Below are 10,573 nucleotides of genomic sequence, written 5' to 3'. Positions count from 1 at the left end.
CTCTGTTAATACACTGCTGTATTACTCTGTTAATACACTGCTGCATTACCCTGTTAATACACTGCTGTGTTACTCTGTTAATACGCCGCTGTTTTACTCTGTTAATATACTGCTGTGTTACTCCATTAATACACCGCTGTGTTTTTCTTTTAATACACCGCTGCATTACTCTGTTAATACACTGCTGTGTTACTCTGTTAATACACTGCTGCATTACTCTGTTAATACACTGCTGCATTACTCTTTTAATACACTGCTCTGTTACACTGTTAATTCACTGCTGTTTTACTCTTTTAATACACTGCTCTGTTACTCTTTTAATACTCTGCTGTGTTACGCTGTTAATACTCTGCTGCATTACTCTGTTAATACACTGCGGTGTTACTCTGTTAATACACTGCTGTGTTACTCTGTTAATACACCGCTGTGTTACTCCATTAATTCACTGCTGTGTTACTGTTAATAAACCGCAGTGTTACTCTGTTAATACTCCACTGTTTTACTGCATTAATACACTGCTGTGTTATTCTGTTATACACCGCTGTGTTACTCTGTCAATACAATGCTGTGTTACTCTGTTAATACACCGCTGCATTACTCAATTAATACACTGCTGTGTTACTCTGTTAATACACTGCTGTGTTACTCTGTTAACACACTGCTGTATTACTCTATTAATACACTGCTGCATTTCTCTGTTAATACACTGCTGCATTTCTCTGTTAATACACTGCTGCATTACTCTGTTAATACACTGCTGTGTTACTCTGTTAATACACTGCTGTATTACTCTGTTAATGCACCGCTGCATTATTCTGTTAATACACCGCTGTGTTACTCTGTTAATACACCGCTGAGTCAGTCCATTAATACACTGCTGCATTACTCTGTTAATACACCGCTGTGTTACACTGTTAATACACCGCTGAGTCAGTCCATTAATACACTGCTGTATTACTCTTTTAATACACTGCTGTATTACTCTGTTAAGACACTGCTGTATTACTCTGTTAATACACTGCTGTATTACTCTATTAATACACCGCTGCATTACTCTGTTAATACACTGCTGTGTTACTCTGTTAATACTCCGCTGTGTTACTCTGTTAATATACCGCTGTGTTACTCCATTAATACACTGCTGTGTTATTCTTTTAATACACCGCTGCATTACTCTGTTAATACACTGCTGTGTTACTCTGTTAATACTCCGCTGTGTTACTCTGTTAATATACCGCTGTGTTACTCCATTAATACACTGCTGTGTTATTCTTTTAATACACCGCTGCATTACTCTGTTAATACACTGCTGTGTTACTCTGTTAATACTCCGCTGTGTTACTCTGTTAATATACCGCTGTGTTACTCCATTAATACACTGCTGCATTATTCTGTTAATACACTGCTGCATTACTCTGTTAATACACTGCTGTATTACTCTTTTAATACACTGCTGTTTTACTCTGTTAATACACTGCTGTATTACACTGTTAATACACTGCTGCATTACTCTGTTAATACACTGCTGCATTACACTGTTAATACACTGCTGTGTTACTCTGTTAATACACTGCTGTATTACTCTGTTAATACACCGCTGCATTACCCTGTTAATACACTGCTGTGTTACTCTGTTAATACGCCGCTGTTTTACTCTGTTAATATACCGCTGTTTTACTCCATTAATACACCGCTGTGTTTTTCTTTTAATACACCGCTGCATTACTCTATTAATACACTGCTGTGTTACTCTGTTAATACACTGCTGCATTACTCTGTTAATACACTGCTGCATTACTCTTTTAATACACTGCTGTGTTACTCTGTTAATACACCGCTGTGTTGCTCTGTTAATACACTGCTGTGTTACTCCATTAATACACTGCTCTGTTACACTGTTAATTCACTGCTGTGTTACTCCATTAATACACTGCACTGTTATGCTGTTAATGCTCTGCTATGTTACTCCATTACTACACTGCAATGTTACCCTGTTAATACACTGCTGCATTACTCTTTTAATACACTGCTCTGTTACTCTGTTAATACACTGCTGTATTACTCTGTTAATACACTGCCCTGTTACTCTGTTAATACACTGCTGTGTTAATACACTGCTCTGTTACTCTGTTAATACACTGCTCTGTTACTCTGTTAATACACTGCTGTGTTACTCTTTTAATACACTGCTGTGTTACTCTGTTAGTACACTGCTGTGTTACTCTTTTAATACTCTGCTGCAATACTCTGTTAATGCACTGCTCTGTTACTCTGTTAATACACTGCTGTGTTAATCTGTTAATACACTGCTGTGTTACTCTTTTAATACACTGCTGTGTTACTCTTTTAATACACTGCTGCATTACTCTGTTAATACACAACTGTGTTACTCTGTTAATACACCGCTGTGTTGCTCCATTAATACACTGCTGTTTTATTCTGTTAATACACTGCTGTATTGCTCTTTTATACACTGCTGTATTACTCTGTTTAATACACTGCTGTATTACTCTGTTAATACACTGCTGTATTACTCTGTTAATACACTGCTGTATTACTCTGTTAATACACTGCTGCTATTACTCTGTTAATACACCGGCTGCATTACTCTGTTAATACACTGCTTGCTGTTACTCTGTTAATACACTGCCTGCTTTACCTTTATACACTGCTGCATTACTCTGTTAATACACTGCTGCTGTTACTCTGTTTAATACACTGCTGTGTTACTCTGTTAATACACTGCTGTGTTACTCTGTTAATACACTGCTGCGTTACTCTGTTAATACACTGCTGCGTTACTCTTTTAATACACTGCTGTGTTACTCTGTTAAGACTCTGCTGTGTTACTCTAATCTATACACTGCTCTGTTACTCTGTTAATACACTGCTTCTGTTACTTTGTTAATACACTGCTGCATTACTCTTTTAATACACTGCTGTATTACTGTGTTAATACACTGCAGTGTTACTCTGTTAATACACTGCTCTGTTACTCCGTTAATACACTGCTCTGTTACTCTGTTAATACACTGCTTTGTTACTCTGTTAATGCACTGCTCTGTTACACTGTTAATTCACTGCTGTTTTACTCTTTTAATACACTGCTCTGTTACTCTGTTAATACTCTGCTGTGTTACGCTGTTAATACTCTGCTGCATTACTCTGTTAATACACTGCGGTGTTACTCTGTTAATACACTGCTGTGTTACTCTGTTAATACACCGCTGTGTCAGTCCATTAATACACTGCTGTGTTACTCTGTTAATACACCGCTGTGTCACTCCATTAATACACTGCTGTGTTATTCTGTTAATACACCGCTGCATTACTCTGTTAATACACTGCTGTGTTACTCTGTTAATACACCGCTGTGTTACTCTGTTAATACACTGCTGTATTGCTCCATTAATGCACTCACTGCTGTGTTATTCTGTTAATACACTGCTGTATTACTCTGTTAATACACTGCTGTATTACACTGTTAATACACTGCTGTATTACTCTGTTAATACACTGCTCTGTTACTCTGTTAATACACTGCTGCATTACTCTGTTAATACACTGCTGTGTTACTCCATTAATACACTGCTCTGTTACTCTGTTAATTCACTGCTGTTTTACTCTGTTAATACATTGCTCTGTTACTCTTTTAATACTCTGCTGTGTTACTCTGTTAATACTCTGCTGCAATACTCTGTTAATACACTGCTGTGTTACGATGGTAATGCACGGCTGTATTGTTCTTTTAATACACTGCTGTATTACTCTGTTAATACACCGCTGCATTACTCTGTTAATACACTGCTGTGTTACTCTGTTAATACACTTCTGCATTACTCTGTTAATACACTGCTGCATTACTCTGCTAATACACTGCTGTGTTACTCTGTTAATACACTGCTGTATTACTCTGTTAATACACCGCTGCATTACTCTGTTAATACACTGCTGTGTTACTCTGTTAATACGCCGCTGTGTTATTCTTTTAATACACCGCTGCATTACTCTGTTAATACACTGCTGTGTTACTCTGTTAATTCACTGCTGCATTACTCTTTTAATAGACTGCTGTATTACTCTTTTAATACACTGCTGTATTACTCTGTTAAGACACTGCTGTATTACTCTGTTAATACACTGCTGTATTACTCTATTAATACACCGCTGCATTACTCTGTTAATACACTGCTGTGTTACTCTGTTAATACTCCGCTGTGTTACTCTGTTAATATACCGCTGTGTTACTCCATTAATACACTGCTGTGTTATTCTTTTAATACACCGCTGCATTACTCTGTTAATACACTGCTGTGTTAATCTGTTAATACACTGCTGCATTATTCTGTTAATACACTGCTGCATTACTCTGTTAATACACTGCTGTATTACTCTTTTAATACACTGCTGTATCACTCTGTTAATACACTGCTGTATTACTCTGTTAATACACTGCTGTATTACACTGTTAATACACTGCTGCATTACTCTGTTAATACACTGCTGTGTTACTCTGTTAATACACTGCTGTATTACTCTGTTAATACACTGCTGCATTACCCTGTTAATACACTGCTGTGTTACTCTGTTAATACGCCGCTGTTTTACTCTGTTAATATACTGCTGTGTTACTCCATTAATACACCGCTGTGTTTTTCTTTTAATACACCGCTGCATTACTCTGTTAATACACTGCTGTGTTACTCTGTTAATACACTGCTGCATTACTCTGTTAATACACCGCTGTGTTACTCTGTTAATACACCGCTGAGTCAGTCCATTAATACACTGCTGCATTACTCTGTTAATACACCGCTGTGTTACACTGTTAATACACCGCTGAGTCAGTCCATTAATACACTGCTGTATTACTCTTTTAATACACTGCTGTATTACTCTGTTAAGACACTGCTGTATTACTCTGTTAATACACTGCTGTATTACTCTATTAATACACCGCTGCATTACTCTGTTAATACACTGCTGTGTTACTCTGTTAATACTCCGCTGTGTTACTCTGTTAATATACCGCTGTGTTACTCCATTAATACACTGCTGTGTTATTCTTTTAATACACCGCTGCATTACTCTGTTAATACACTGCTGTGTTACTCTGTTAATACTCCGCTGTGTTACTCTGTTAATATACCGCTGTGTTACTCCATTAATACACTGCTGTGTTATTCTTTTAATACACCGCTGCATTACTCTGTTAATACACTGCTGTGTTACTCTGTTAATACTCCGCTGTGTTACTCTGTTAATATACCGCTGTGTTACTCCATTAATACACTGCTGCATTATTCTGTTAATACACTGCTGCATTACTCTGTTAATACACTGCTGTATTACTCTTTTAATACACTGCTGTTTTACTCTGTTAATACACTGCTGTATTACACTGTTAATACACTGCTGCATTACTCTGTTAATACACTGCTGCATTACACTGTTAATACACTGCTGTGTTACTCTGTTAATACACTGCTGTATTACTCTGTTAATACACCGCTGCATTACCTGTTAATACACTGCTGTGTTACTCTGTTAATACGCCGCTGTTTTACTCTGTTAATATACCGCTGTTTTACTCCATTAATACACCGCTGTGTTTTTTCTTTTAATACACCGCTGCATTACTCTATTAATACACTGCTGTGTTACTCTGTTAATACACTGCTGCATTACTCTGTTAATACACTGCTGCATTACTCTTTTAATACACTGCTGTGTTACTCTGTTAATACACCGCTGTGTTGCTCTGTTAATACACTGCTGTGTTACTCCATTAATACACTGCTCTGTTACACTGTTAATTCACTGCTGTGTTACTCCATTAATACACTGCACTGTTATGCTGTTAATGCTCTGCTATGTTACTCCATTACTACACTGCAATGTTACCCTGTTAATACACTGCTGCATTACTCTTTTAATACACTGCTCTGTTACTCTGTTAATACACTGCTGTATTACTCTGTTAATACACTGCCCTGTTACTCTGTTAATACACTGCTGTGTTAATACACTGCTCTGTTACTCTGTTAATACACTGCTCTGTTACTCTGTTAATACACTGCTGTGTTACTCTTTTAATACACTGCTGTGTTACTCTGTTAGTACACTGCTGTGTTACTCTTTTAATACTCTGCTGCAATACTCTGTTAATGCACTGCTCTGTTACTCTGTTAATACACTGCTGTGTTAATCTGTTAATACACTGCTGTGTTACTCTTTTAATACACTGCTGTGTTACTCTTTTAATACACTGCTGCATTACTCTGTTAATACACAACTGTGTTACTCTGTTAATACACCGCTGTGTTGCTCCATTAATACACTGCTGTTTTATTCTGTTAATACACTGCTGTATTGCTCTTTTAATACACTGCTGTATTACTCTGTTAATCCACTGCTGTATTACTCTGTTAATACACTGCTGTATTACACTGTTAATACACTGCTGCATTACTCTGTTAATACACTGCTGTATTACTCTGTTAATACACCGCTGCATTACTCTGTTAATACACTGCTGTGTTACTCTGTTAATACACTGCTGCATTACTCTGTTAATACACTGCTGCATTACTCTTTAATACACTGCTGTGTTACTCTGTTAATACACTGCTGTGTTACTCTGTTAATACACTGCTGTGTTACTCTGTTAATACACTGCTGCATTACTCTGTTAATACACTGCTGCGTTACTCTTTTAATACACTGCTGTGTTACTCTGTTAAGACTCTGCTGTGTTACTCTCTTAATACACTGCTCTGTTACTCTGTTAATACACTGCTCTGTTACTTTGTTAATACACTGCTGCATTACTCTTTTAATACACTGCTGTATTACTGTGTTAATACACTGCAGTGTTACCTCTGTTAATACACTGCTCTGTTACTCCGTTAATACACTGCTCTGTTACTCTGTTAATACACTGCTTTGTTACTCTGTTAATGCACTGCTCTGTTACACTGTTAATTCACTGCTGTTTTACTCTTTTAATACACTGCTCTGTTACTCTGTTAATACTCTGCTGTGTTACGCTGTTAATACTCTGCTGCATTACTCTGTTAATACACTGCGGTGTTACTCTGTTAATACACTGCTGTGTTACTCTGTTAATACACCGCTGTGTCAGTCCATTAATACACTGCTGTGTTACTCTGTTAATACACCGCTGTGTCACTCCATTAATACACTGCTGTGTTATTCTGTTAATACACCGCTGCATTACTCTGTTAATACACTGCTGTGTTACTCTGTTAATACACCGCTGTGTTACTCTGTTAATACACTGCTGTATTGCTCCATTAATGCACTCACTGCTGTGTTATTCTGTTAATACACTGCTGTATTACTCTGTTAATACACTGCTGTATTACACTGTTAATACACTGCTGTATTACTCTGTTAATACACTGCTCTGTTACTCTGTTAATAACACTGCTGCATTACTCTGTTAATACACTGCTGTGTTACTCCATTAATACACTGCTCTGTTACTCTGTTAATTCACTGCTGTTTTACTCTGTTAATACATTGCTCTGTTACTCTTTTAATACTCTGCTGTGTTACTCTGTTAATACTCTGCTGCAATACTCTGTTAATACACTGCTGTGTTACGATGTTAATGCACGGCTGTATTGTTCTTTTAATACACTGCTGTATTACTCTGTTAATACACCGCTGCATTACTCTGTTAATACACTGCTGTGTTACTCTGTTAATACACTTCTGCATTTACTCTGTTAATACACTGCTGCATTACTCTGCTAATACACTGCTGTGTTACTCTGTTAATACACTGCTGTATTACTCTGTTAATACACCGCTGCATTACTCTGTTAATACACTGCTGTGTTACTCTGTTAATACGCCGCTGTGTTATTCTTTTAATACACCGCTGCATTACTCTGTTAATACACTGCTGTGTTACTCTGTTAATTCACTGCTGCATTACTCTTTTAATAGACTGCTGTATTACTCTTTTAATACACTGCTGTATTACTCTGTTAAGACACTGCTGTATTACTCTGTTAATACACTGCTGTATTACTCTATTAATACACCGCTGCATTACTCTGTTAATACACTGCTGTGTTACTCTGTTAATACTCCGCTGTGTTACTCTGTTATATACCGCTGTGTTACTCCATTAATACACTGCTGTGTTATTCTTTTAATACACCGCTGCATTACTCTGTTAATACACTGCTGTGTTAATCTGTTAATACACTGCTGCATTATTCTGTTAATACACTGCTGCATTACTCTGTTAATACACTGCTGTATTACTCTTTTAATACACTGCTGTATCACTCTGTTAATACACTGCTGTATTACTCTGTTAATACACTGCTGTATTACACTGTTAATACACTGCTGCATTACTCTGTTAATACACTGCTGTGTTACTCTGTTAATACACTGCTGTATTACTCTGTTAATACACTGCTGCATTACCCTGTTAATACACTGCTGTGTTACTCTGTTAATACGCCGCTGTTTTACTCTGTTAATATACTGCTGTGTTACTCCATTAATACACCGCTGTGTTTTTCTTTTAATACACCGCTGCATTACTCTGTTAATACACTGCTGTGTTACTCTGTTAATACACTGCTGCATTACTCTTGTTAATACACTGCTGCATTACTCTTTTAATACACTGCTCTGTTACACTGTTAATTCACTGCTGTTTTACTCTTTTAATACACTGCTCTGTTACTCTTTTAATACTCTGCTGTGTTACGCTGTTAATACTCTGCTGCATTACTCTGTTAATACACTGCGGTGTTACTCTGTTAATACACTGCTGTGTTACTCTGTTAATACACCGCTGTGTTACTCCATTAATTCACTGCTGTGTTACTGTTAATAAACCGCAGTGTTACTCTGTTAATACTCCACTGTTTTACTGCATTAATACACTGCTGTGTTATTCTGTTATACACCGCTGTGTTACTCTGTCAATACAATGCTGTGTTACTCTGTTAATACACCGCTGCATTACTCAATTAATACACTGCTGTGTTACTCTGTTAATACACTGCTGTGTTACTCTGTTAACACACTGCTGTATTACTCTATTAATACACTGCTGCATTTCTCTGTTAATACACTGCTGCATTTCTCTGTTAATACACTGCTGCATTACTCTGTTAATACACTGCTGTGTTACTCTGTTAATACACTGCTGTATTACTCTGGTTAATGCTACCGCTGCATTACTCTGTTAATACACCGCTGTGTTACTCTGTTAATACACCGCTGAGGTCAGTCCATTAATACACTGCTGCATTACTCTGTTAATACACCGCTGTGTTACTCTGTTAATACACCGCTGAGTCAGTCCATTAATACACTGCTGTATTACTCTTTTAATACACTGCTGTATTACTCTATTAATACACCGCTGCATTACTCTGTTAATTACACTGCTGTGTTACTCTGTTAATACTCCGCTGTGTTACTCTGTTAATATACCGCTGTGTTACTCCATTAATACACTGCTGTGTTATTCTTTTAATACACCGCTGCATTACTCTGTTAATACACTGCTGTGTTACTCTGTTAATACTCCGCTGTGTTACTCTGTTAATATACCGCTGTGTTACTCCATTAATACACTGCTGTGTTATTCTTTTAATACACCGCTGCATTACTCTGTTAATACACTGCTGTGTTACTCTGTTAATACTCCGCTGTGTTACTCTGTTAATATACCGCTGTGTTACTCCATTAATACACTGCTGCATTATTCTGTTAATACACTGCTGCATTACTCTGTTAATACACTGCTGTATTACTCTTTTAATACACTGCTGTTTTACTCTGTTAATACACTGCTGTATTACACTGTTAATACACTGCTGCATTACTCTGTTAATACACTGCTGCATTACACTGTTAATACACTGCTGTGTTACTCTGTTAATACACCGCTGCATTACCCTGTTAATACACTGCTGTGTTACTCTGTTAATACGCCGCTGTTTTACTCTGTTAATATACCGCTGTTTTACTCCATTAATACACCGCTGTGTTTTTCTTTTAATACACCGCTGCATTACTCTATTAATACACTGCTGTGTTACTCTGTTAATACACTGCTGCATTACTCTGTTAATACACTGCTGCATTACTCTTTTAATACACTGCTGTGTTACTCTGTTAATACACCGCTGTGTTGCTCTGTTAATACACTGCTGTGTTACTCCATTAATACACTGCTCTGTTACACTGTTAATTCACTGCTGTGTTACTCCATTAATACACTGCACTGTTATGCTGTTAATGCTCTGCTATGTTACTCCATTACTACACTGCAATGTTACCCTGTTAATACACTGCTGCATTACTCTTTTAATACACTGCTCTGTTACTCTGTTAATACACTGCTGTATTACTCTGTTAATACACTGCCCTGTTACTCTGTTAATACACTGCTGTGTTAATACACTGCTCTGTTACTCTGTTAATACACTGCTCTGTTACTCTGTTAATACACTGCTGTGTTACTCTTTTAATACACTGCTGTGTTACTCTGTTAGTACACTGCTGTGTT

Source organism: Somniosus microcephalus, chromosome 17 (assembly GCF_052327205.1).
Source record: "Somniosus microcephalus isolate GS21.2 chromosome 17, FLI_Smic_1.0, whole genome shotgun sequence".
Classification (NCBI taxonomy): Eukaryota; Metazoa; Chordata; class Chondrichthyes; order Squaliformes; family Somniosidae; genus Somniosus; species Somniosus microcephalus.
This window is presented reverse-complemented; position numbering follows the sequence as displayed.